The 24,438-nt window shown below is 43.0% G+C and overlaps 1 long non-coding RNA gene across 2 annotated transcripts in view; it reads right to left on the bottom strand.

Moving 5' to 3' along the window:
* LOC129398062 (uncharacterized) overlaps nt 1-24,091 on the bottom strand; it is a 32,311-nt gene extending 8,220 nt beyond the window's left edge. Inside the window, exons 1-7 of one of the 2 annotated variants that reach the window (XR_010112533.1) lie at nt 21,467-24,091; nt 20,658-20,829; nt 16,812-16,984; nt 16,609-16,686; nt 14,260-14,378; nt 3,490-4,909; nt 1,319-1,415 (exon numbers count right to left, since the gene is read on the bottom strand). This is a non-coding gene — a long non-coding RNA (uncharacterized LOC129398062). The other variant, XR_008625795.2, reaches the window with a different exon arrangement.
* Nucleotides 24,092-24,438: the final 347 nt, after the last annotated feature.

Raw genomic sequence — 24,438 nt, 5'->3', positions numbered from 1 at the left:
GTTCCTTTTGTAACTTCCTTTTCACACTTTAAAGATGCTATTCCAATGTATTCTGGCTTTAACATGATAATCTCATCCTTATATGTATTCAGCTCCTTTTTTTGACTTTTATTTTAGGTTTGGGGTACATGTGAAGGTTTGTTACATACATAAACACATGTCATGGGGGTTTGTTGTACAGATTATTTCATCACCCAGGTATTAAGCCCAGTACTCAATACTTATCTTTTCTGCTCTTCTCCGTCCTTCCACCCTCCTCCTTCAAGTAGACTCCAGTGCCTGTCATTTCATTCTCTGTGTTCACAAGTTCTTACCATTTTAGCTTTTTCTTTTCTTAGTTCCTTTAAGATTTTTCTCTATATCACTAACTTTCAGTGGATTATGATTATGATTTTGCTTTTGTGTTCTTGTATTTGAGACAGAGCTAGGCAAAGAGTTCTTAGACATGTCATCTAATGCATGATCCATAAAAGAGAAAAATTAATAAATTAGCAAAATCTAAAACTTTTATACTGTGAAAGACCCTGTAAAGAGAAATGAAGAGACAAACTACAGTCTGAGAAAAAATATTTGTAAGCCTTATGTCTGATAAAGATCTTATATCTGGAATATATAAAGAACTCTCAAAACTCAATAGTAAACAATCCAATTACAAAACAGGCAAAAGATATGAACAAATATTGCACCAAAAAGGAAATAATGATGGCATATAAGCACATGAAAAGATGTTCAACACTATTAGTCATTAAGGAAATACAAATTAAAACCACAATCAGGTATCACTACACACCTATCAGAACAACTAAAATTAAAAATAGCATTAACAGAAAAGGTCACACATTATAATTCCATTTACATGAAATGTCCAGAATAGGGAAATCTATAGAGACAGAAAGTCTACTGGTGGTTGCTAGGGGATGAGAGGAGGGACAGGGAATGGGGGATGACTGCCCATGGATATGTTTTTCTGTGTGTGGGGGGGATGATTACAATATTCTGGAATTAGACAGTGGTCATAGCTGCACAGCTTTGTGCATATACTAAAAACAGCTGAATTACACATTTTAAAAGGGTCAGTTTTGTGGTGTGTGAATTTTATCACCAAAGGGTCAATTTTATGATGTGTGAATTTTATCACAATTTTTTAAAGTAGTGATAATGTGGCCAGGTGCCGTGGCTCACGCCTGTAATCCCAGCACTTTGGGGGGCTAGGCAGGTGGATCACGAGGTCAGGAGATCGAGACCATCCTGGCTAACACGGTGAAACCCCGTCTCTACTAAAAATACAAAATAATTAGCTGGGCGTGGTGGCACGTACCTGTAGTCCCAGCTACTCGGGAGGCTGAGGCAGGAGAACCACTTGAACCCAGGAGGCAGAGGTTGCAGTGAGCCGAGATCGCGCCACTGACTCCAGCCTGGGTGACAGAACAAGACATCACATTAAAAAAAAAAAAAAGTAGTGATAATATTAAATGCTGCTAAGAATACAGAGAAACAGTGTCTCTCATACATTGCTGGTATAGCTACTCTGGAAAATAATTTGGCAATTTCTTATGAAACAAAGCATGCACTTACCATATAACCTGGCAGTTGCAATCTTAGGAATTTATCCCAGAGAAATGAAAACTTACACAAAAATCTGTACACCAATGTTCATAGCCATTTTATTTATAAATAGCCAAATATTGCAAACAACCCAAATGTCCTTGAATGAGTGAATGGTTGAATGAACTGCCAAATCCATACAACAGAAAGCTACTTACTAATGCAAAAAACATGAACTTTTTTTTTTTTTTTTGAGACAGGGTCTTGCTCTATCACCCAGGCTGGAGTGCAGTGGCACAAGCTCAGCTCACTGCAACCTTTGACTCCTGGGTTCAAGTGATTCTTCTGCCTCAGCCTCACAAGTAGCTGGCACCACAGGTGCAAGCCAACACACCCGGCTAATTTCTTGTATTTTTAGTAGAGATGGGGTTTCCTCTACTTGCCTAGGCTGGTCTTGAACTCCTGGCCTCAAGTGATCTGCCCACCTCAGCTTCCCAAAATACTGGGATTACAGGCATGAGCCACCACGCCTAGCCAAAAAACATGAACTATTGGTACATGCAATAGCCTAGATGGACTTCAAGGGCAACATGCTCAGTGGAAAATGTCACTCTCAAAAAATTGTGTACAGTAATGATTCTATTTATAAAGCATTCTCGAAATGACAAAAGGATAGAAATGGAGACAGGTTAGTGGTTGCCAGTACACAGAAAAGTGGGTGAAGAGGTGGAAGAATGTGAGGGCCAGGTGCAAATATGAAGAAATAGGTAATGGAATCATTCTGTTTCTTGACTGTGGTGGTGGTTACATGAATCTATATATTGGAATAAAATTGCATAGAACTATTCACACATCCATAATAGTGAATGAATGTTTTTTAAGTGGTGAAAAATTGAATAGCTGTAGCTTATTTAACAGTAATTTGCCAATATCAATTTCCTAGTTTTGATATTGTAGTTATATAAGATGTCACCATTGCGAGGAAGGGAACACAGGACTCTGAGCTATTTGTGCAACTTCGTGTGAGTCTATAATTATTCCAAAATAAATAGTTAGGGTCAGACATGGTGACTCATGCATGTAATCTCAGCACTTTGGGAGGCCAAGGTGGGAGGACTGCTTGAGGCCGGGAGTTCAAGACCAGTTTGGGCAGCATAGTAAGACCTTGTTTCTTAAAAAAAAAAAAAAAAAAAAATTATTAAAAATTATCCTAGCATGATGGCCCACACCGGTAGTCCTAGCTACTTGGGAGGCTGTGGCAGGGAGCTGGGAGGATTGCTTGAGCCCAGGAGCTCAAGGTTACAGTGAGCTATAATTTGCACTACTGCACTCCAGCCTTGGTGACACGGTGAGAGCTTGTCTAAAAAAAAAAAAAAAAAAGAGTTTTAAAAACTCCACACAATTACAAGGTTATATTCCTAGGAATAATTTGAGTTTATAAAATCCCTATAGATACACACATATGTGAAATTAGTTTAAAATAAATGATTAATATAGTATTTCAAACCAGAGAGGGAAATAAGTACTATTATTTTTTCAGTAAATGGTATTAGAACAACTGGCTAATCTATGGAAAAATAAAATAAAACTGTGTTTTTTTCATTTTCTTCACCAGAATAAATTGTAGAATGCAAAGTTCAGAATTGGTATTCAGTAAGTATCTGTTAAGTTGGATCAGTGATTTAAATATATAAAAGACATAGAGTTTATTTGTTGTTGTTGAGAGTTGTGGCTAATACAGAAATCTGAAGACAATAGGTGTTAATGACTCCCTTTTGGAAGCCTCTAGCTCTAGGGGCAGCCACCTTCCCAATGGCCACTTGAGAGGCGCCAAGGCAGAAACAACACTATCAACAACAACATATCCCCTTGCCTATGTAGGATGACCAGGAGAGAGTGTTGCTTTTGAGGGAAGTCCAGCGTTCTTGGAAAGAAGCTACTCACCTCATAGAGATGTTTAGAGGCTTCAATAAGATAGTGCATATAAAGGGCGTAACAATCTGCCCAGTGCACAGTAAGTGCTCCATGATGTTTAGTTCTTGGAGTGCTTTGTCTGCCCAGGGAGTTTAACCAGGAAAGACACCATCAGATTTATATATGTGTTTGAGAGAGCATTAATAGCATGAACAAAGAAATGAGTGGACAAACTTTTGTAGGAAAACAAAACTCTGTGAGAATGCCGAAGATCATTTCAGGACTAGGTAGGTCTTGAAGGTGAGATCTTTCTAATCAGAAGGAATAGTAAGAGCAAAAACATGGGAGTTGTGAAAGGGCTGTGGGCATCTTCAGGGAATGATAGCCCCTTCCTGCTGCCTTATTTCAGTCCAGGTCCCCTCTCAAACCAGGTGGCTGCAGTGGTCTCCTAAGGTGTGTTGTTGCCTGAAGCATTGCGTGTCTGCAGTTCTTTCAAGACATGGTGAGCATAGAATCTCTTGCAATAGATGATATTCATCATTTCATTCCCCCGCATAAAACTTTTTGTGGCTCTTCACAGCTTATGGAAGGATAATGTAAAAATTAGGATTAGGATTAGCTACAAATGACAGAAAGACACCATAAAAATGGCTTAAGCAAGACAGAAGTTTATTTCTCTCAGATAAAGTTCCAGAGGGAATCAGTCCAGGTCCTGTATGGCAAACCATGGTGTCAGAGAGTCAGGGTCCTTCTAGGTTGTGCTTGGCTTCCATCTTGAACTCACCTCACCACCCAAATGGCTGCTCCAGTTGTAGCCACCATGGCCAGCCTCCAACCATCAGAAAGGAGAAAAGATAAAGAAAAGTGAATCCCTTCCGTTAGGGTCATTCTGCAGAAGTTGCAGAGACTGCTTGCATTTATGTCTGCTAGCCAGACCTTAGACACATGACCCCATCTAACTGCCAAGGAGGCAGGGATTAATCTTTATTCCGAATGGAGATGCACCCAGTGAAAGGTGAGGCGGGTTATAAGTAAAGCAAGAAGGAACAAACAGACATTGGGAGACAACACAATATCTCCACCACAGGTGCCCATTTCTTCAAGGTCCTTTGAAATGTGACCTCATCTCCCACCTAGACTATTTCTACAGCCACCGAACTAGTCTAACTGCCTCTACTTTCTAATTCTCCTTAGTCACTATCATAGCCATCAATTCAAAATACATACTGAATTGAATTACTCTCCTGTCCCACACTCTTCATTGGCTCCCTATTACTTACAGATGAAGTCCAAACCATTTGGCTTAATGGAGCATTAAGAGTCCCCGTAGTACCATTTCAGCTTGATCTTCTTCCTTCCTTCTCTTCTTTCCTCCTCTCCTCTGCTAGCTGTTCTCTGAACACACCATGAGCTTTCAGTTCTCCATGACCTGTTTCATGAAAGAAAGACCCTTCCCCAGAATGATCACCCTAAAGGGCCGTCACCAACTTCTGAAATGCTGCACAGACTTCTAAGCCTACCCCAAATATCATTTCTTTTATAAATTCATTTTTCATCACATTAAAAGTAATCCACCCCTTCACTGAATAGTCAGTTTTTATGCTGCCTTCCATTGTAATAAATTATACATTTTTCATATTCATTACCACAATTACATTGTAATTTACATAGTATTCACTACATCTTCTTCACATTTGTAGTCCTGGAAGCACCTAGTCACTGAATTTTTACCTAACAGCTGCATAATACATATTTATTAAATTGAATTTGTATGTAGGCCTTGAATTTATAGAAGGAAAGGAAAAAAAGCTCAAGTCAGCTCTCTTTGGGTAAAGCACTCATTTAAACTGAATTAAATGCTTTATCAACAATCTAGTATTATTTATTACACAATTCTCCCTAAGTCCCATTTGGAATTGTTTTGAGTGATTCGTGTTAATAATACAAAGCTTAATATGGATTTGCATCAGGAAGAACAATTTGTAAGAGCTGACTATTTTCAGCTCTAACAAGGAAGTGACAGTTTTTCAATTTTTTAGCAGAAGTGTTAAAACTTATCTCAGTCAAACACTTGCTGGGTCATTTGGTATGTCACTCACGTTATTTAACTTTCTATTTTAACCTCTCAGGCCTATATGGAAATAAGAAAAAAAATTATAGTTTTAATTGCTGCTAATTTTCTGGCAGAAGATAGAAATAAAAATAGTCTCAATGCTGAATAGTTAATGTGTTTTATGACCACAGGCCTTTTCCGTGTTAATTTTTGTCCATGTTGGCTAATTTTACTAGCTGTTTATTGAGTTCAGACAGGAAAAATAAGGCTATAATATTTGAAACGAAGAAAAAGCTCTCAATTAACATTAATAAATTGCCTGAAAATGAACCTCACATTGGCCTTATATAGACACCTCTTCCTGAAAAATAGGACTTCATGCTAGCTCTTTTGTAAGTTTAAGCTATTTGTTCCCGGGTCTGTTCCTCTTCTGTGGACTCTCTGACCTCTTCTTGTGCCCACAGTTCTTTTTACTGAGCTGATTATAATGATCTCATGCACTTTGTATTAACCTCAATTTTATGGGAAAAATTGGAACACCAATCAGAGCTCAGGATCACACATCACTCCAGCTGAATCCTAAGCCAGAAGAAAGTTTAGTGAAATATATGGGTGAAATGAAAATAAACTATCAATCAAGCCAATAGTTTTTCTAGCTGGGATGGACTTCAGGAGATTGTAAGAGCAGTGGCCCCTATTAAATCAAGTGGAGGTGCCAGAGTTGCCAGGCAGAGTGGAGGAAGGGATTGAAAGGCCCACCAAAGTGTACATGCTAAACAGGGTCTACTATGTGAAACTGGAAACTTATCAGCTAAATATGATTCTTGAAAGAGTATGGAGGACTTATGCATCAAGGCAATAAGGAAATTGCTGGTAGAGGACACCAGTGTCATTGAGGTGAGTGGTGGCTCTCCTCTGTAGACCAGAGTTGATGATAAGAGATGCTATTTCAGAACTAGGGTCCCTAGTAGTCATGGAGATGATAGGATTCCAGAGGCCACACAGTAGCATGCTACCACCAACAGTGAACAAGCAAAACCACCCTCAGATTTCTGACCACCAGAAACTCTGTGGGATAATTAAAAGTCCTAGCCAGAGCAATTAGGCAAGAGAAAGAAATAAAAGGCATCCAAATCAGAAAAAAATTGTCTCTGTTTGCAGGCAACGTAATCTTATACACCAAAAACCCTAAAGACACCACCAAGAAAAAGCTGTTGAACTAAAAAAGGTTTCAGTAAATTGCAGGATACAAAATCAATATACAAAAATTAGTAGTGTTTCTACACATTAACAATGAGCTATCTGAAAAAGAAATTAAAAAGACAATCCCATCTACAGTAGCATCAAAAAATAAAATAGGAGTAAATTTAGCCAAGGAGGTGAAAGATCTGTACACTGAAAACTATTAAACACTGATGAAAAAAATTGAAGGAGACACAAATAAATGGAAAGATATCTCACGTTCCTGGATTAGAAGAATTAATATAGTTAAAATGTCCATACTACCCAGAGTGAATTACAGATTCAGTGAAATTCCTATCAAAATTCCAATGACATTTTTGAGAGAAATAGAAAAAAACAGTCCTAAAATTTATATGGAACCATGAAAGACCCCAAATAGCCAAAGAAATCCTGGGCAAAAAGAACAAAGCTGGAGGCATCATACTGCCTGACTTCAAGATATACTACAAAGCTATAATAATCTAAACATCATGGTACTGGCATAAAAACAGACACTTAGACCAATGGAACAGAATGGAGAGCCCAGAAATAGATTCACACATTTACTCTCAATTGATTTTGGACAAAGATGCCAAGAAAACACAATAACAAACACATTGTCTCTTCAGTAAATGGTGTTGGGAAATATGGATACCTACATGCACAAGAATTAAATTAGACTCTTATCTCACACCATATACAAAACATCAATTCAAAGTGGACTAAGGACTTAAACATATGGCCTGAAACTGTAAAACTACTAGAAGATACCAGAAGACAAAAGCTCCATGACATTGTTCTGGGCAATGATCTTTTGGCTATAACCTCCAAAGCAGGGGCAACAAAAGCAAAAATAGATCAATGAGATTACATCAAACTGAGAAGCTTCTGCATAGCAAAGAAAATATCAACAGTGTGGAGAGACAACCTACAGAATGGAAGAAAATATTTGCACACCATACATTTGATAAGGGGTTAATATGCAAAATATACGAGGAACTCAAACAATAGATGCTAAGAAACACCTCAAACAACTCAATACTAAGAAAACAAATAATCCAATTTAAAAATAGATAAAGGACCTGAACAGTCATTTCTCGTAAAAAAGTCATACACATGGCCAATAGATATATTTTTTAAAAACACAATATCACTAATCATCATCATATTGAAATCACAATAAGATATCACCTCACATTTCTTAGAATGGCTGTTATCAAAAAAATGAAAGATAGGGAAACCCCCTTTGGGTCCCCTCCCTTTGTATGCGAGCTCTGTTTTCACTCTATTAAATCTTGCAACTGCACACTCTTCTGGTCCGTGTTTGTTACGGCTCGAGCTGAGCTTTCACTCACCATCCACCACTGCTGTTTGCCACTGTCGCAGACCCACCGCTGACTTCCACACCTCCGGATCCAGCAGGGTTTCCGCTGGATGATCCAGCGGATGATCCAGCGAGATGCCCATTGCCACTCCCAATCTGGCTAAAAGCTTGCCATTGTTCCTGCACGGCTAAGTGCCCGGGTTCATTCTAAGCAAACTGAATAGTAGTTGCTGGGTTCTACGGTTCTCTTCCATAACCCACGGCTTCTAATAGAGCTATAACACTCACCACATGGCCCAAGATTCCATTCCTTGGAATCCGTGAGGCCAAGAACCCCAAGTCAGAGAACAACAGGCTTGCTGCCATCTTGGAAGCGGCCTGCCACCATCTTGGGAGCTCTAAGAACAAGAACCCCCAGTAACTTTTTGGTGACCATGAAGGGACCTCCAAAGCGATGGGAAACTTTCCCCCCAAGGCAAAAATGCCCCTAAGATGTATTCTGGAGAATTGGGACCAATTTGACCCTCAGACGCTAAGAAAGAAAAAACTTATATTCTTCTGCAGTACCGCCTGGCCAAGATATTCTCTTCAAGGGGGAGAAATCTTGCCTCCTGAGGAAAGTATAAATTATAACACCATCTTACAGCTAGACCTCTTTTGTAGAAAAGAAGGCAAATGGAGTGAAGTGCCATATGTACAAACTTTCTTTTCATTAAGAGACAACTCGCAATTATGTAAAAAGTGTGATTTATGCCCTACAGGAAGCCCTCAGAGTCTACCTCCCTATCCCGGCGTCCCCCTGACTCCTTTCCCAACAAATAAGGACCCCCCTTCAACCCAAATGGTCCAAAAGAAGATAGACAAAGGGGTAAACAATGAACCAAAAAGTGCCAATATTCCCCAATTATGCCCCCTCCAAGTGGTGGGAGGAAGAGAATTCGGCCCAGCCGGAGTGCATGTACCTTTTTCTCTCTCAGATTTGAAGCAAATTAAAATAGACCTAGGTAAATTATCAGATAACCCTGATGGCTATATTGATGTTTTACAAAGGTACGACACTCCTTTGATCTGACATGGAGAGACATAATGTTACTGCTGGATCAGACACTAATCACAAATGAGAGAAGTGCCACCATAACTGCAGCCCAAGAGTTTGGCGATCTCTGATATCTCAGTCAGGTCATGATAGGATGACAACAGAGGAAAGAACAATTTCCCACAGGCCAGCAGGCAGTTCTCAGTGTAGACCCTGACTGGGACACAGAATCAGAACATGGAGATTGGTGCCGCAGACATTTGTTAACTTGCGTGCTAGAAGGACTAAGGAAAACTAGGAAAAAGCCTATAAATTATTCAATAATGTCCACTATAACACAGGGAGAGGAAGAAAATCCTACTGCCTTTCTGGAGAGACTAAGGGAGGCATTGAGGAAGCATACCTCTCTGTCATCTGACTCTATTGAAGGCCAACTTATCTTAAAGGATAAGTTTATCACTCAGTCAGCTGCAAACATTAGGAAAAAACTTCAAAAGTCCGCCTTAGGCCCAGAACAAAACTTAGAAACCCTATTGAACTTGGCCACCTTGGTTTTTTATAATAGAGATCAGGAGGAGCAGGCAGAATGGGACAAACGGGATAAAAAAAAGGCCACCACTTCAGTCATGGCCCTCAGGCAAGCGGACTTTGGAGGCTCTAGAAAAGGGAAAAGCTGGGCAAATCAAATGCCTAATAGGGCTTGCTTCCAGTGTGGTCTACAAGGATGCTTTAAAAAAGATTGTCCAAATAAAAATAAGCCGCCCCCTCATTCATGCCCCTTATGTCAAGGGAATCACTGGAAGGCCCACTGCCCCAGGGGACGAAGGTCCTCTGAGTCAGAAGCCACTAACCAGATGATCCAGCAGCATGACTAAGGGTGGCCGGGGCAAGCGCCAGCCCATGCCATCACCGTCACAGATCCCCAGGTATGCTTGACCATTGAGGGCCAGGAGGTTAACTGCCTCTTGGACACTGGCATGGACTTCTCAGTCTTATTCTCCTGTCCCAGACAACTGTCCTCCAGATCTGTCACCATCCGAGGGGTCCTAGGACAGCCGGTCACTAGATACTTCTCCCAGCCACTAAGTTGTGACTGGGGAACTTTACTCTTTTCACATGCTTTTCTAATTATGCCTGAAAGTCCCACTCCCTTGTTAGGGAGAGACATTCTAGCAAAAGCAGGGGCCAATATACACCTGAACATAGGAGAAGGAACACCCCATTTGTTGTCCCCTGCTTGAGGAAGGAATTAATCCTGAAGTCTGGGCAACAGAAGGACAATATGGACGAGCAAAGAATGCCTGTCCTGTTCAAGTTAAACTAAAGGATTCCGCCTCCTTTCCCTACAAAAGGCAGTACCCCGTTAGACCCAAGGCCCAGTAAGGACTCCAAAAGATTGTTAAGGACCTAAAAGCCCAAGGCCTAGTAAAACCATGCAATAGCCCCTGCAATACTCCAATTTTAGGAGTACAGAAACCCAACAGACAGTGGAGGTTAGTGCAAGATCTCAGGATCATCAATGAGGCTGCTGTCCCTCTATACCAAGCTGTACTTAACCCTTATACTCTGCTTTCCCAAATACCAGAGGAAACAGGGTGGTTTACAGTCCTGGACCTTAAGGATGCCCTTTTCTGCATCGCTGTACATCCTGACTCTCAATTCTTGCTTGCCTTTGAAGATCCTTTGAACCCAACGTCTCAACTCACCTGGACTGTTTTACCCCAAGGGTTCAGGGATAGCCCCCATCTATTTGGCCAGGCATTAGCCCAAGACTTGAGCCAGTTCTCATACCTGGACACTCTTGTCCTTCGGTACGTGGATGATTTACTTTTAGCCGCCCCTTCAGAAACCTTGTGCCATCAAGCCACCCAAGTACTCTTAAATTTCCTCGCCACCTGTGGCTACAAGGTTTCCAAACTAAAGGCTCAGATCTGCTCACAGCAGGTTAAATACTTAGGGCTAAAACTATCCAAAGGCACCAGGGCCCTCAGTGAGGAATGTATCCAGCCTATATTGGCTTATCCTCATCCTAAAACCTGAAAACAACTAAGAGGGCTCCTTGGCATCACAGGCTTCTGCCAAATATGGATTCCCAGGTACAGCGAAATAGCCAGGCCATTACATACACTAATTAAGAAAACTCAGAAAGCCAATACCCATTTAGTAAGATGGACACCTGAAGCAGAAGCAGCTTTTCAGGTCTTAAAGAAGGCCCTAACCCAAGCCCCAGTGTTAAGCTTGCCAACGGGGCAAGACTTTTTCCTTATATGTCACAGAAAAAACAGGAATAGCTCTAGGAGTCCTTACACAGGTCCGAGGGACGAGCTTGCAACCCATGGCATACCTGAGAAAGGAAAGTGATGTGGTGGCAAAGGGTTGGCCTCATTGTTTACAGGTAGTGGCAGCAGTAGCAGTCTTAGTATCTGAAGCAGTTAAAATAATACAGGGAAGATATCTTACTGTGTGGACATCTCATGATGTAAAATCACATATTCACTGCTAAAGGAGACTTGTGGCTGTCAGACAACCATTTGCTTAAATATCAGGCTCTATTACTTGAAGGGCCAGTGCTGTGACTGCACACTTGTGCAACTCTTAACCCAGCCACATTTCTTCCAGACAATGAAGAAGAGATAGAACATAACTGTCAACAGGTGATTGCTCAAACCTATGCCACTCGAGGGGACCATCTAGAAGTTCCTTGACTGATCCTGCCCTCAACTTGTATATTGATGGAAGTTCCTCTGTAGAAAAAGGACTTTGAAAAGTGGGGTATGCAGTGGTCAGTAATAATGGAATACTTGAAAGTAATCCCCTCACTCCAGGAACTAGCGCTCAGCTGGCAGAACTAATAGCCCTTATTTGGGCACTAGAATTAGGGGAAGGAAAAAGGGTAAATATATAAACAGACTCTAAGTATGCTTACCTAGTCCTCCATGCCCACACAGCACTATGGAGAGAAAAGGAATTCCTAACTTCCGAGGGAATACCTATCAAACATCAGGAAGCCATTAGGAGATTATTATTGGCTGTACAGAAACCTAAAGAGGTGGCAGTCTTACACTGCCAGGGTTATCAGAAAGGAAAGGAAAGGGAAATAGAAGGGAACCGCCAAGTGGATATTGAAGCCGAAAAAGCTGCAACGCAGGACCCTCCATTAGAACTGCTTATAGAAGGACCCCTAGTATGGGGTAATCCCCTCTGGGAAACCAAACCCCAGTATGCAACAGGAGAAATAGAATGGGGAACCCCACAAGGACATAGTTTTCTCCCCTCAGGATGGCTAGCCACCAAAGAAGGAAAAATACTTTTGCCCTCAGCTAACCAATGGAAATTACTTAAAACCCTTCATCAAACCTTCCACTTAGGCATTGATAGCACCCATCAGATGGCCAAATTATTATTTACTAGACCAGGCCTTTTCAAAACTATCAAGCAGATAGTCAGGGCCTGTGAAGTGTGCCAAAGAAATAATCCCCTGCACTGCAGGCCATACATTTCTATCCCTGTGTCTTTAACCTCCTTGTTAAGTTTGTGTCTTCCAGAATCGAAGCTGTAAGACTACAAATTGTTCTTCAAATGGAGCCCCAGATGCAGTCCATGACTAAGATCTACCACGGACCCCTGGACTGGCCTGCTAGACCGTGCTCCGATGTTAATGACATGGAAGGCACCCCTCCTGAGGAAATCTCAACTGCACGACCCCTACTATGCCTCAATTCAGCAGGAAGCAGTTAAGAGCGGTCGTCGGCCAATCTCCCTAATAGCACTTGGGTTTTCCTGTTGAGAAGGGGGACTGAGAGACAGGACTAGCTGGATTTCCTAGGCGGACTAAGAATCCCTAAGCCTAGCTGGGAAGGTGACCACATCCACCTTTAAACACAGGGCTTGCAACTTAGCTCACACCTGACCAATCAGGTAGTAAAGAGAGCTCACTAAAATGCTAATTAGGGTAAAACAGGAGGTAAAGAAATGGCCAATCATCTATCACCTGAGAGCACAGGGGGAGGGACAATGATTGGGATATAAACCCAGGCATTCGAGCAGGGAGCAGCAACCCCCTTTGGGTCCCCTCCCTTTGTATGAGAGCTCTGTTTTCACTCTATTAAATCTTGCAACTGCAAAAAAAAAAAAAAAAGATGAAAGATAAGTGTTGGTGAGGATATGGAAAAAAGGGAACCCTTTTACATTGTTTGTGGGAATGTAAATTAGTACAGCCATTATGAAAAACAGTAGAGAGGTTTCTCAAAAAATTAAAAATAGAGCTACCATATGATCCAGCAATCTCGCTACTGGGAATATATCCAAAGGCAATGAAATCAGTATGTCGAAGAGCTAATCTGCACTCCCATGTTGATTGTGGCACTAATAACAATAACCAAGATATGCAATCAAGCTAAGTGTCCACCAACTGATGAATAGATAAAGAAAATGTGGTGTATGCCTATGCACAGTGGAATACTATTCTGCCATAAAAAAAAAAATCCTGTCATTTGGGACAACATGGAAAAACCCAGAGGATTATGTTAGGTGAAATAAGCCAGGGACAGAGACAAATACTGCCTGACCTCACTCATATGTAGAATCTAAAAAAGTTGATCTCATTGAAGTTGAATAATGGTTCCCAGAGGCCAGGAGGGTAGTGAGGAGGAGTGGGGATGGGGAATGTTGGTCAACAGGTATAATGTTACAACTAGATAGAAGGAATAAGTTCTGGTGTTCTACTGCACAACAGAGTGATTATAGTTAACAATAATGTATTGTATATTTCAAAATAGCTAGAAGAGAGGATTGTGAATGTTTTCACAACAAAAAAAGATAGATATGTAAGGTGATGGATATGCTACTTACCCTGATTTGAACATTTCACAATGTATACATGTATCAAAACATATTATTGTACTCCATAAATAATACGTATAATTACGTGTCAATTGAAAATGAAATAAAACTTTAAAAGGAAAATATGGTATGTATACACCTGCACACACACATATACACACAGACACACAAACTGGAATATTATTCAGCCTTGAAAAAGAAAGAAATTTGCCACAACATGGATCAACCTGGAAGACATTATGTTAAGTGAAATAAACCAGAAAGAAAGAAACACAAATATCACACGAAACACTTGTATGTGGAATTTTTAAAAGTTGAACTCACAGAAGCAGAGAGTAGAATGGTGATTATCAGGAACTAGCATGGAGAGGGCTGAGGATTGAGGAGATATTGGGCAAAGAATATAAAATTTCAGCCAGTCAGGAAGAACAAGTTCAAGATATCTATTGTACAATAAGATAACTATAGTTAATAACAATGTATGATATATTTGGAAATTGCTAACAGAGTAAATGTTAAGTGTTCTCACTGCAAATAAATGGTATGTGAGGCAATGCATTTATTAATTAGCTTGATTTAGCCATTTTACAACCCATTCATATTTCAAAACATCATATTGTACACCATAAATATATGTAATTTTAATTTGCCAATTTAAAAATAAAAAAGAAGAAATCTCATTTTGATCACCCCCAAAGGATGCCTTATGCCCCAGTAAGTCCCCAGCCACAGAGGCAATTTTTCTGATTTATTTTACCAATAATTAGTTTTGCCTAATCTAAAAATTCATATAAATTGAATAGCTCATTTTAAAAAATAGAATAAAATGTTCTAAGGGATAAGATAGATGTGTAGCCATCAAGGATATTGCTCAATATATATAAAATCAAAAGAAAAACCAAGAGTACATGAGCGGAAGACTGTGGTCAGCTACTCCAATAGAAAGTCAGGATTCCTTGCCCAGTTTACAAACCTCAGGTAGTTTTCAAACCCACTACAGAACATTCCCCTTGACTGAAAGAGAGGCCAGGTCCACATGAAGAAGGACACTGCAACACCAGGACAAATGTATACAGTAGCGATTCCTCTAGCTATTCCCCAAAAGGTCTTTGGCTATACACTAGGGTATCATGCTCTGGAAATGGGAATACACAGCTTTTATGAGGACTGTTAGATATAGGGTCTGAATTGATGCAGATACCTAGAGAACAAAAGCATCTTCATGGACTTCTTGGTACAGCAGAAGTATATGAGGTTCAAGTAATTAATGGAGTCCTAGCTGGACACATGTGTCCTCTGGTCTACAGATTCACACAGAGATCATTTTCCCAGTTTCTGAATGTATAATTGGAACAGACATATTAGGATTTTACAGAACCTTCATATTATTTCATTGACTTATAGAGTAAGAGCTATTGTAGTAGGAATGGCAAGTAGAAGCCCCTAAAACTACATTCTCACCCCATTGCCAAGACTATAAATCAAAAGCAACGTTGCATCCCAGGAGTGACATGGCAGAGTTTAGCATCACCCTGAGAAATTTAAAGGATATAGGGGTGCTGGATTTCATTATAAACCCATATAATTCACCATTCGGCCCCCTAGAAAATCAGGTGAATCAGAGCATATGACCTTGAACTACTACAAACTTCTCCAAGTAGTAACTTCAATAACATCTTCTGTATTCGATGTGACATCTTTACTATAGCAGATTAACACTACTGCTTGTGTGGTTAGTGGCTATTGATCTGCTTCCATTTTGCTCTCTTATCATTCAGAAGGACAAGAAACACACACGGGATGGCTAACAGTTACACACTCATGGTCTTGTCCAAGCACTATGTCAATTCTCTAGATCTCTGCCGTGATAGTGCAAAGGGTTCTGGGCCATCTGAACAGTCCACAGAACTTCACTTGGGGTCACTAAGTGGGTGACATCATGTTATTTGGACCTTAGGAGCAAGAAATGGCGATTATTCTGGACATCTTATTAAGACACGTAATCTAAACGGAGGAAGAAAAACACTACAAAGATTCAGCAACCATACACTTCAATAAAGTTTTTAGGCATCAACATGCTGGAATATGCTGAGACATCCCTTCCAAGGTAAACGACAAGTTTCTATACGTCACACCTTCCTTTACAGGCCATTTTGGAGGCAAAATATATAAAACACTTGGGAATACTCTTCAACAAACTGTTGGAATAATCTGGAAAACTGTTAATTTTGACTTGGGCCAAGAACGAAAAAGACTCTGAAGCAGGTTCCTGCTGTGTTCCAAGCAACCCTAAAGCTTGGGTCCAACAATATAAACTCTGTTTCACCATGGCTGATCTACCTACTGTTGCTGCTAGATGTCTAAACTTTCAGCAACAAAGATCACTCCCGAGTACTTGATATGGTACCATTCCTTCTTTTCCCCTCACCCTTATAGAGGTATACCTGACACATAAAAATTTTATGTATCTAAGGTGTGCATGTGGAGATCTGATGTACATACACACTGTGTAATGATGATCACAATCAAGCTAATTAATACACCTATCATCTCTACCTTTTCATGGTAGAAAAACGCTTAAGTAGATCTTAGCAATCTTGAAAGCAAATTTCAAGTATAAAATACAGTATCAATTATAGTCACTATGCTGTATATCAGATCCCTAGAACTTACTTTTCTTATTGGTATTCTTCCTTCAGATGACCAACTAGTCACTCGGCGGCCTATTGTTTATATCAGTTCCATTCAACTCTGGAAAAAAAAATTTATCTTGAATGGGATTGACACATATTCCAGATATGTTTTTACTTTTCCTGCCTGTAGTGCCTCAGCTATCTCCATTGTGTGCAAGCTCATAAAGTGTATGACCTACTGACCTGGGATGGCGCCTAACATTGTCTTTGAACCACGAGACTGTCTTCATAGCAACTGAGGTATGGCATTGGGCATGTGGTTGTGGATCATGCACCATCTAGAAACTGCCATCATGAAAGAGTAGTGAAATTGCCTCTTGAAGTTACAGCTAAAGTGCCGGCTGGGAGATGACACCCTGCAAAAGATAGGGCACTATCCTCAGGTTACAGAACAGACCTTCAAGCATCTGCCACTGTATATGGTGCTATATTCCCAGTATATAGAATACATGGAGCTGGGAATGAAGTGAAAGTTGGAATGGTTCCACCATCGCTCCCAGTGACCTATTTGGGGAATTATTTGTAAAGATCCTGATTCCCAGAGGGGTGATGCTTCCCCCAAGCAACACAGTAAAATAATCCCAAATTGTTTTCCAAAGTGACTGTACAGGTCAGGTGCGGTGGCTGTGTCTGTAATCCCAGCACTTTGGGAGGCCGAGGCTAGCAGATTGCTTGAGTCCAGGAATTCAAGACCAGCCTGGCCAACATGGTGAAACCCCGTCCCTATTAAAAATACAAAATTAGCCAGGCATGGTGGCATGCTCCTGTAGTCCCAGCTACTTGGGAGGCTGAGATGGGAGAATCACTTGAACCTGAGAGGCAGAGATTAAAGTGAGCTGAGATTGTGCCACTGCACTCCAGCCTGGGTGACAGAGTGAGACCTTGTCTCAAAAAACAAAACAAAACAACAAAAAGAAACTGGCTGTACAAGTTACAGTATATTCCCACCAAAAATTAGAACTCTTCATCAACACTTGATATTATGAAACTTTAAAAAGTTTGCTAATACAGTAGGTACTCAGTGACATCTTATTTTAATTAGCATTTCTCTGTTTTTTTTTTTTGTTTTTTTTTTTAATTTTTGTTTTTTTTTTTCTTTTTTTCTTTTTTATTGATCATTCTTGGGTGTTTCTCGCAGAGGGGGATTTGGCAGGGTCACAGGACAATAGTGGAGGGAAGGTCAGCAGATAAACAAGTGAACAAAGGTCTCTGGTTTTCCTAGGCAGAGGACCCTGCGGCCTTCCGCAGTGTTTGTGTCCCTGGGTACTTGAGATTAAGGAGTGGTGATGACTCTTAACGAACATGCTGCCTTCAAGCATCTGTTTAACAAAGCACATCTTGCACCGCCCTTAATCCATTCAACCCTGAGTGGATACAGCACATGTTTCAGAGAGCACAGGGTTGGGGGTAAGGTCACAGATCAACAGGATCCCAAGGCAGAAGAATTTTTCTTAGTACAGAACAAAATGAAAAGTCTCCCATGTCTACCTCTTTCTACACAGACACAGCAACCATCCGATTTCTCAATCTTTTCCCCACCTTTCCCCCCTTTCTATTCCACAAAACCGCCATTGTCTTCATGGCCTGTTCTCAATGAGCTGTTGAGTACACCTCCCAGATGGGGTGGTGGCCGGGCAGAGGAGCTCCTCACTTCCCAGTAGGGGCGGCCGGGCAGAAGCGCCCCTCACCTCCCGGACGGGGCGGCTGGCCGGGCGGGGGGCTGACCCCCCACCTCCCTCCCGGACAGGGCGGCTGGCCGGGCAGAGGGGCTCCTCACTTCCCAGTAGGGGCGGCCGGGCAGAGGCGCCCCTCACTTCCCCGACGGGGCGGCTGGCCCGGCGGGGGGCTGACTCCCCCACCTCCCTCCTGGAGGGGGCGGCTGGCCGGGCAGAGGGGCTCCTCACTTCCCGGTAGGGGCGGCCGGGCAGAGGCGCCCCTCACCTCCCAGACAGGGCGGCTGGCCGGGCGGAGGGCTGATCCCCACACCTCCCTCCTGGACGGGGCGGCTGGCCGGGCGGGGGGCTGACCCCCCCACCTCCCTCCCGGACAGGGCGGCTGGCTGGGCAGAGGCGCCCCTCACCTCCCGGATGGGGCGGCTGGCCAGGTGGGGGGCTAACCCCCCCACCTCCCTCCCGGACGGGGCGGCTGGCCGGGCCGGGGGCTGACCCCCCCACCTCCCTCCCAGACAGAGCGGCTGGCCGGGCCGGGGGCTGACCCCCCCACCTCCCTCCCAGACAGAGTGGCTGGCCGGGCAGAGGGGCTCCCCACCTCCCAGTAGGGGCGGCCGGGCAGAGGCGCCCCCCCCACCTCCTGGACAGGGCGGCTGGCCGGGCAGGGGGCTGATCCCCCCACCTCCCTCCCGGATGGGGCGGCTGGCCGGGAGGGGGGCTGACCCCCCCACCTCCCTCCCGGATGGGGCGGCTGGCTGGGCAGAGGGGCTCCTCACTTCCCAGTAGGGGCGGCCGGGCAGAGGCACCCCTCGCCTCCCGGACGGGGCGGCTGGCCAGGCGGGGGGCTGACCCCCCCACCTCCCTCCCGGACGAGGCGGCTGGCCGGGCAGAGGGGCTCCTCACTTCCCGGTAGGGGCGGCCGGGCAGAGGTGCCCCTCACCTCCCGGACGGGGCGGCTGGCCGGGCGGGGGGCCGACCCCCCCCGCCTCCCTCCCAGACGAGGAGGGAGGACGCTCCCCACTTCTCAGATGGGGTGGCTGCCGGGCGGAGGGGCCCCCCACCTCTCAGACGGGGCGGCTGCCAGGCAGAGGGCCTCCTCACCCCTCAGACAGGGCGGCCGGGCAGAGACACTCCTCACATCCCGGACGGGGCGGCAGGGCAGAGGTGCTCCCCACATCTCAGACGATGGGCGGCCGGGCAGAGACGCTCCTCACTTCCCAGATGTGATGGCGGCCGGGAAGAGGCGCTCCTCACTTCCTAGATGGGATGGCGGCCGGGCAGAGACGCTCCTCACTTTCCAGACTGGGCAGCCAGGCAGAGGGGCTCCTCACATCCCAGACGATGGGCAGTCAGGCAGAGACGCTCCTCACTTCCCAGACGGGGTGGCTGCCAGGCAGAGGCTGCAATCTCGGCACTTAGGGAGGCCAAGGCAGGCGGCTGGGAGGTGGTTGTAGCGAGCCGAGATCACGCCACTGCACTCCAGCCTGGGCGCCATTGAGCACTGAGTTAACGAGACTCCGTCTGCAATCCCGGCACCTCGGGAGGCCGAGGCTGGCGGATCACTCGCGGTCAGGAGCTGGAGACCAGCCCAGCCGACACATCGAAACCCCGTCTCCACCAAAAAAACACGAAAACCAGTCAGGCGTGGCGGCGCACGCCTGCAATCGCAGGCACTCGGCAGGCTGAGGCAGGAGAATCGGGCAGGGAGGTTGCAGTGAGCTGAGATGGCAGCAGTACCGTCCAGCTTCGGCTCGGCATCAGAGGGAGACCGTGGAAAGAGGGGAGAGGGGAGAGGGGAGAGGGGGGAGGGGGGAGGGGAGAGGGGGGAGGGGGGAGGGGAGAGGGGAGAGGGGAGAGGGGAGAGGGGAGAGGGGAGAGGGGAGAGGGAGCTCTATCTACCACACAGTCCTTCTCTGAATATCAGCATTTCTCTGTTTATTAATTATGTGAAGAACACTTTTCCATGTTTAGTAACCATTTGGATTTTCTCTATTGTGAAATGCATAATCAAGTCATTTGCCTAGTTTTAGTTAGGGTTTCTGCCTTTTTTTCTTACCAAATTACCAAAAGAGGTCTTTATATGATTGGAAACAAGTTTTGTTGTTGATAGTTGGTTACCTAAGTTGCAAATATCTCCTGCCAGTCTATGGCTTGTATTTTTATTCTTTTAATGGCATTTTTGTGGAACAGAAGTGTTTTGTTTTCATGTAATTTATTGTACTAATCTATACTTTTACGGTTAGTGTTTTTGTGTCTCATTTAAGAAACCTTTCGCCACCCTCCCAGGTCACGAAGATATTCTTCTGTATTAATCATTGGATAACTTAACAATTTGTAACATATTAGATCTCATATTCACCTGGAATTGACTTTTGTGTGAGTTAGGAGTTCAATTTCTTCTTTTTCCAGCATGGTACGCAATTGTCCTAGCGCCACTTATTGGAAAGACTTTTTTCTCCCGCTGCCCTGCAGTGCACCTTTGTTGTACATCAAGCATTCATTTACGTGTGGACCATTTTATTTTCTTGTTGCTGGAATATAGAAGAAGCATTACTTTCTAATATTGACTTTGTATACAGCAAACCCCCTTAAATATTTTAAACTGCATTAATGGGCTTAATATATTTGATTTATTTTTAGCATATCAAATGCCTGAACAAGCAAGCCCCGATCTTGTTTGTAAAACCTTCCACAGCACTTCAAAGGCTCTCGTAAATCTCAACTTAAGTAATAAATTTGATAAATCCATTTCTCTTAAATATTATGCCACTTACACTTTTGCTCATATTCTTACTTTTTAAAATTTGAAATTATGTAAATTACATGTTTTAAATAAATGGAATCACAAGACATCTGTAAGGTAGTCTAATACAGCAAATTCTTTTAAATATTATAAACACTTCAAAGAAAATAATAAAAAGATTATTCCTAAGCCTAACATGAAAGTATTCATACTGGTGGCATGATATAATTTACCAGCTTTGCATTTAATTATAAATCTTCGATTTGAAAAGTCACTCGCTTAGTAAAGGAAGCAGCTTTAACATCACAAGTTAAAGAAGCTTTAATATCACAAGATCAGATGTTCTATTTCAAAAGAACTGAGGTTACCACCTGGAGCAAGTAATTGTTAATAAATATACAATTTATGACCATAAGGTTACTTACCAGTATGACATTTGAGACTGGAATGGCAACATGGGAGACATTTAGGTACAAGATCATCTTTTCTGAACCAAAGATGGACACCTGAGTCCTTTAAAAAATCATCTCTAAGTTACGAGGGAGCTCTAAGCCCAAACTCTTCAGATGGAATTTCTCAACCTGCCTCTCCGAGTTCACGAGTCGAACACCCCAGCCAAGAGCCATTCCCTAGGCACACTGCAGGCCCAGTGCTATGCACCTGAGCAGCAAAGTGAGCCTTTGGGAGGGCAGATGCAGGAAAGAAACCTGCGCAAAGCCCTGGATGTGGGCTTGGGACTATTCATACTTGGAATTTGTGTTTCAAAATTTAATCTGTGTGAGTCCAAGCCAGGGATTGAGGGAGTGGGGAGCATGGGGGTGTGGACCTAGGTGGGAATGTCCCCTTGACCCGTGGACTCTGCAGCTCATGGGAGGGTGAAGCTCACGGAGGAGTCCAAACAGGTCCCTCTAAAGTGAGGGGCGCGGGGAAAGCCCCACTCTTGCCTTGGTCTTAGGGCAGAACTGCACTAAAACTAGGACAAAATTCCATGTGCTTTTCTTGCCTTTTTAAGTAAAGTGATTAAGCAAATAGAAAGACCGTCTAGCAAATCAAGAGATCCAAAAATAGAGATGAAGGGTATGATGCCAAAGCAGAATTTCTCTATCTTGAGGACCCTGAAGACGGGGCTTTGACTGAAAGTATTTTTACGTTTCTGACAGAATAAATATGTTCCTCAGACAACTAAAGCAACTAACTCACTGAAGCTCATTATTTAGGCGGTCCTCAGCAGCCTGCTGGAATGTCTTTATAAGAGGGATTTAGAAGCAAACACCCACTTAGAAGGAGGGAGACTTGAAACTGCTTTGCATAGTGGCTTACATAAGCTAAAGAAAATGTCAAAAGAATGGGTGGGGAAATAGCACCATGGACACTGATAAAGATTTTTTTTTTTTTTTTTTTCCGAGATGGAGTTTCGCTCTTGTTGCCCAGGCTGGAGTGCAGTGTCATGATCTCAGCTCACTGCAACCTCCGCCTCCCAGGTTCAAGCAATTCTCCTGCCTCAGCCTCCCGAGTGGCTGGGATTACAGGCACGTGCCACCATGCCAGGCTAATTTTGTATTTTTAGTAGAGATGGGGTTTCTCCATGTTGGCCAGGCTGGTCTCGAACTCCTGACCCAAGTGCCGGGATTACAGGCTTGAGCCACCGTGCCTGGTTGACAAAGATTCTTTAATCAGGTTTCTGAACTTTCTCCTGGGCCCATCTGTGCACTTCCTTGTAAAATCCAGCTTTAGCAAAAGAACTCTAAGTCAATTTCACCAGAACCCCCATCCTCAATAATCTGATCATCCTTGATATCTGATCAGGTTCCTTGTCTCCATCCTCCCCCAGGTGATGTCTGATCATCCTGGCCTGTCTTCAGCAAGAATCCTGTTGGGTTGATTTAGCCAGAATCCCCTTTACCTCTGATATTTCCTCCTAGTAATTTTCCATTCACTGACCCCCACCCTGCTCCTTGGTTATAAATTCCCACTTGTCCAGGCTGTATTGGAAGTTAAGCCCAATCTCTCTCCCCTACTGCAACACACTGTTGCAGTCATCCCTGTACCTACCGTGATGGTTCTGAATAAATTCTTCCTTACTATGTTTCAACAAGTATCACTGAATAATTTTTTCTTTAATAGTAGTTAGCTGGCCAGGCGCAGTGGCTGATGCCTGCAATCCCAGCACTTTGGGAGGCCAAGGAGGGCAGATCAAGAGGTCAGGAGTTCAAGACCAGCCTGGCCAATATGGTGAAACCCTGCCTCTACTAAAAATACAAAAATTAGCCAGGCGTGGTGGCATGTGCCTGTAGTCTCAGCTACTTGGGAGGCTGAGGCAGGAGAATTGCTTGAACCCAGGAGGCAGAGGTTGCAGTGAGCCGAGATTGTGCCATTGCACTCCAGCCTGGGGGACAGAGAGCAAGACTCCGTCTCAAAAAAAAAAAAAAAAAAAAGTAGTTAGCTATGGCTGTGAGTGTCAATCTGCTCCACCCCCAAATTCTTTTTTGGTCTTAAGCTACCACAAACAAATGAACAACAAAAAAATAAAAATAAATAAAAATAAAAAAATAAATAAAAAGGTTAGGCTTGCTTCTGCGTCATGGTCTTTTCGGGTCACTGAAGACAATATATTAAACACAGATCCTTAGGGGCTTCTAAGTTAGGAAACACTGATAGGTGAATGTGAAGAAAATATGATAGAAATAAATAACATTGCAAAAATTTACATGGAGATTTTAAAATGTGGTTCTGTTTTATGAAAGTAAGTGCAATTTGTGAAAAATGAAAGAAACCATACATTAATAAGGATGCACCTGTCATCACTTCTATACACATACCTGTTGTAAAAAGTGAAAATGTAACAACTACCCCATGTCGATAGAGAAGTGGCATTAAACTTTCCCTAGGGACCAGACAATTCTTACACTTGCTCAAATTCAGATAAAAAGAAAAGTATAAGTTCAGCTCCTTTCTTATGGGTTCACCTGCAACTTTTCCCCTGGGTAGACTGTAATGAATGACATCTTTAGTTAGAAACCTGAAGTGTTCAATATTTGCACAGAAGGTCAGTCCCATCCATTTCACCTCTTATTTTTAGAATCCAGATTCTAATTTGTAATTATTGCTGTTCAAGGACCTTAGCTGAACTGACTCAGCTAGGAAAGACTGTTCCATGTAATCCTCTTAGATAAGTCACTGAAGCAACTCAAAAACAATAAAAAATTAGTATATTCATAATTTTGTAAAGCCTTGTCTTGGGTCTTTTTCTCTGATGTTAATTCTATAGAATAAAATTTCCCCCCAAATCCACATCTCTTAGGCTTAAGATAAAGGATGGTCGAGATGTTGAGGTGACTAGTTTTAATTCCTGGGGGATCCTTTGAGATTTTGGTTATCTCCTGCCTACCCCATTATG

The sequence above is a fragment of the Pan paniscus genome, chromosome 5 (assembly GCF_029289425.2).
Source record: "Pan paniscus chromosome 5, NHGRI_mPanPan1-v2.0_pri, whole genome shotgun sequence".
In the NCBI taxonomy this organism is placed as follows: Eukaryota; Metazoa; Chordata; class Mammalia; order Primates; family Hominidae; genus Pan; species Pan paniscus.
Note: the sequence above shows the minus strand (reverse complement) of the source record. Positions and strands in the feature narration are given on the sequence as shown.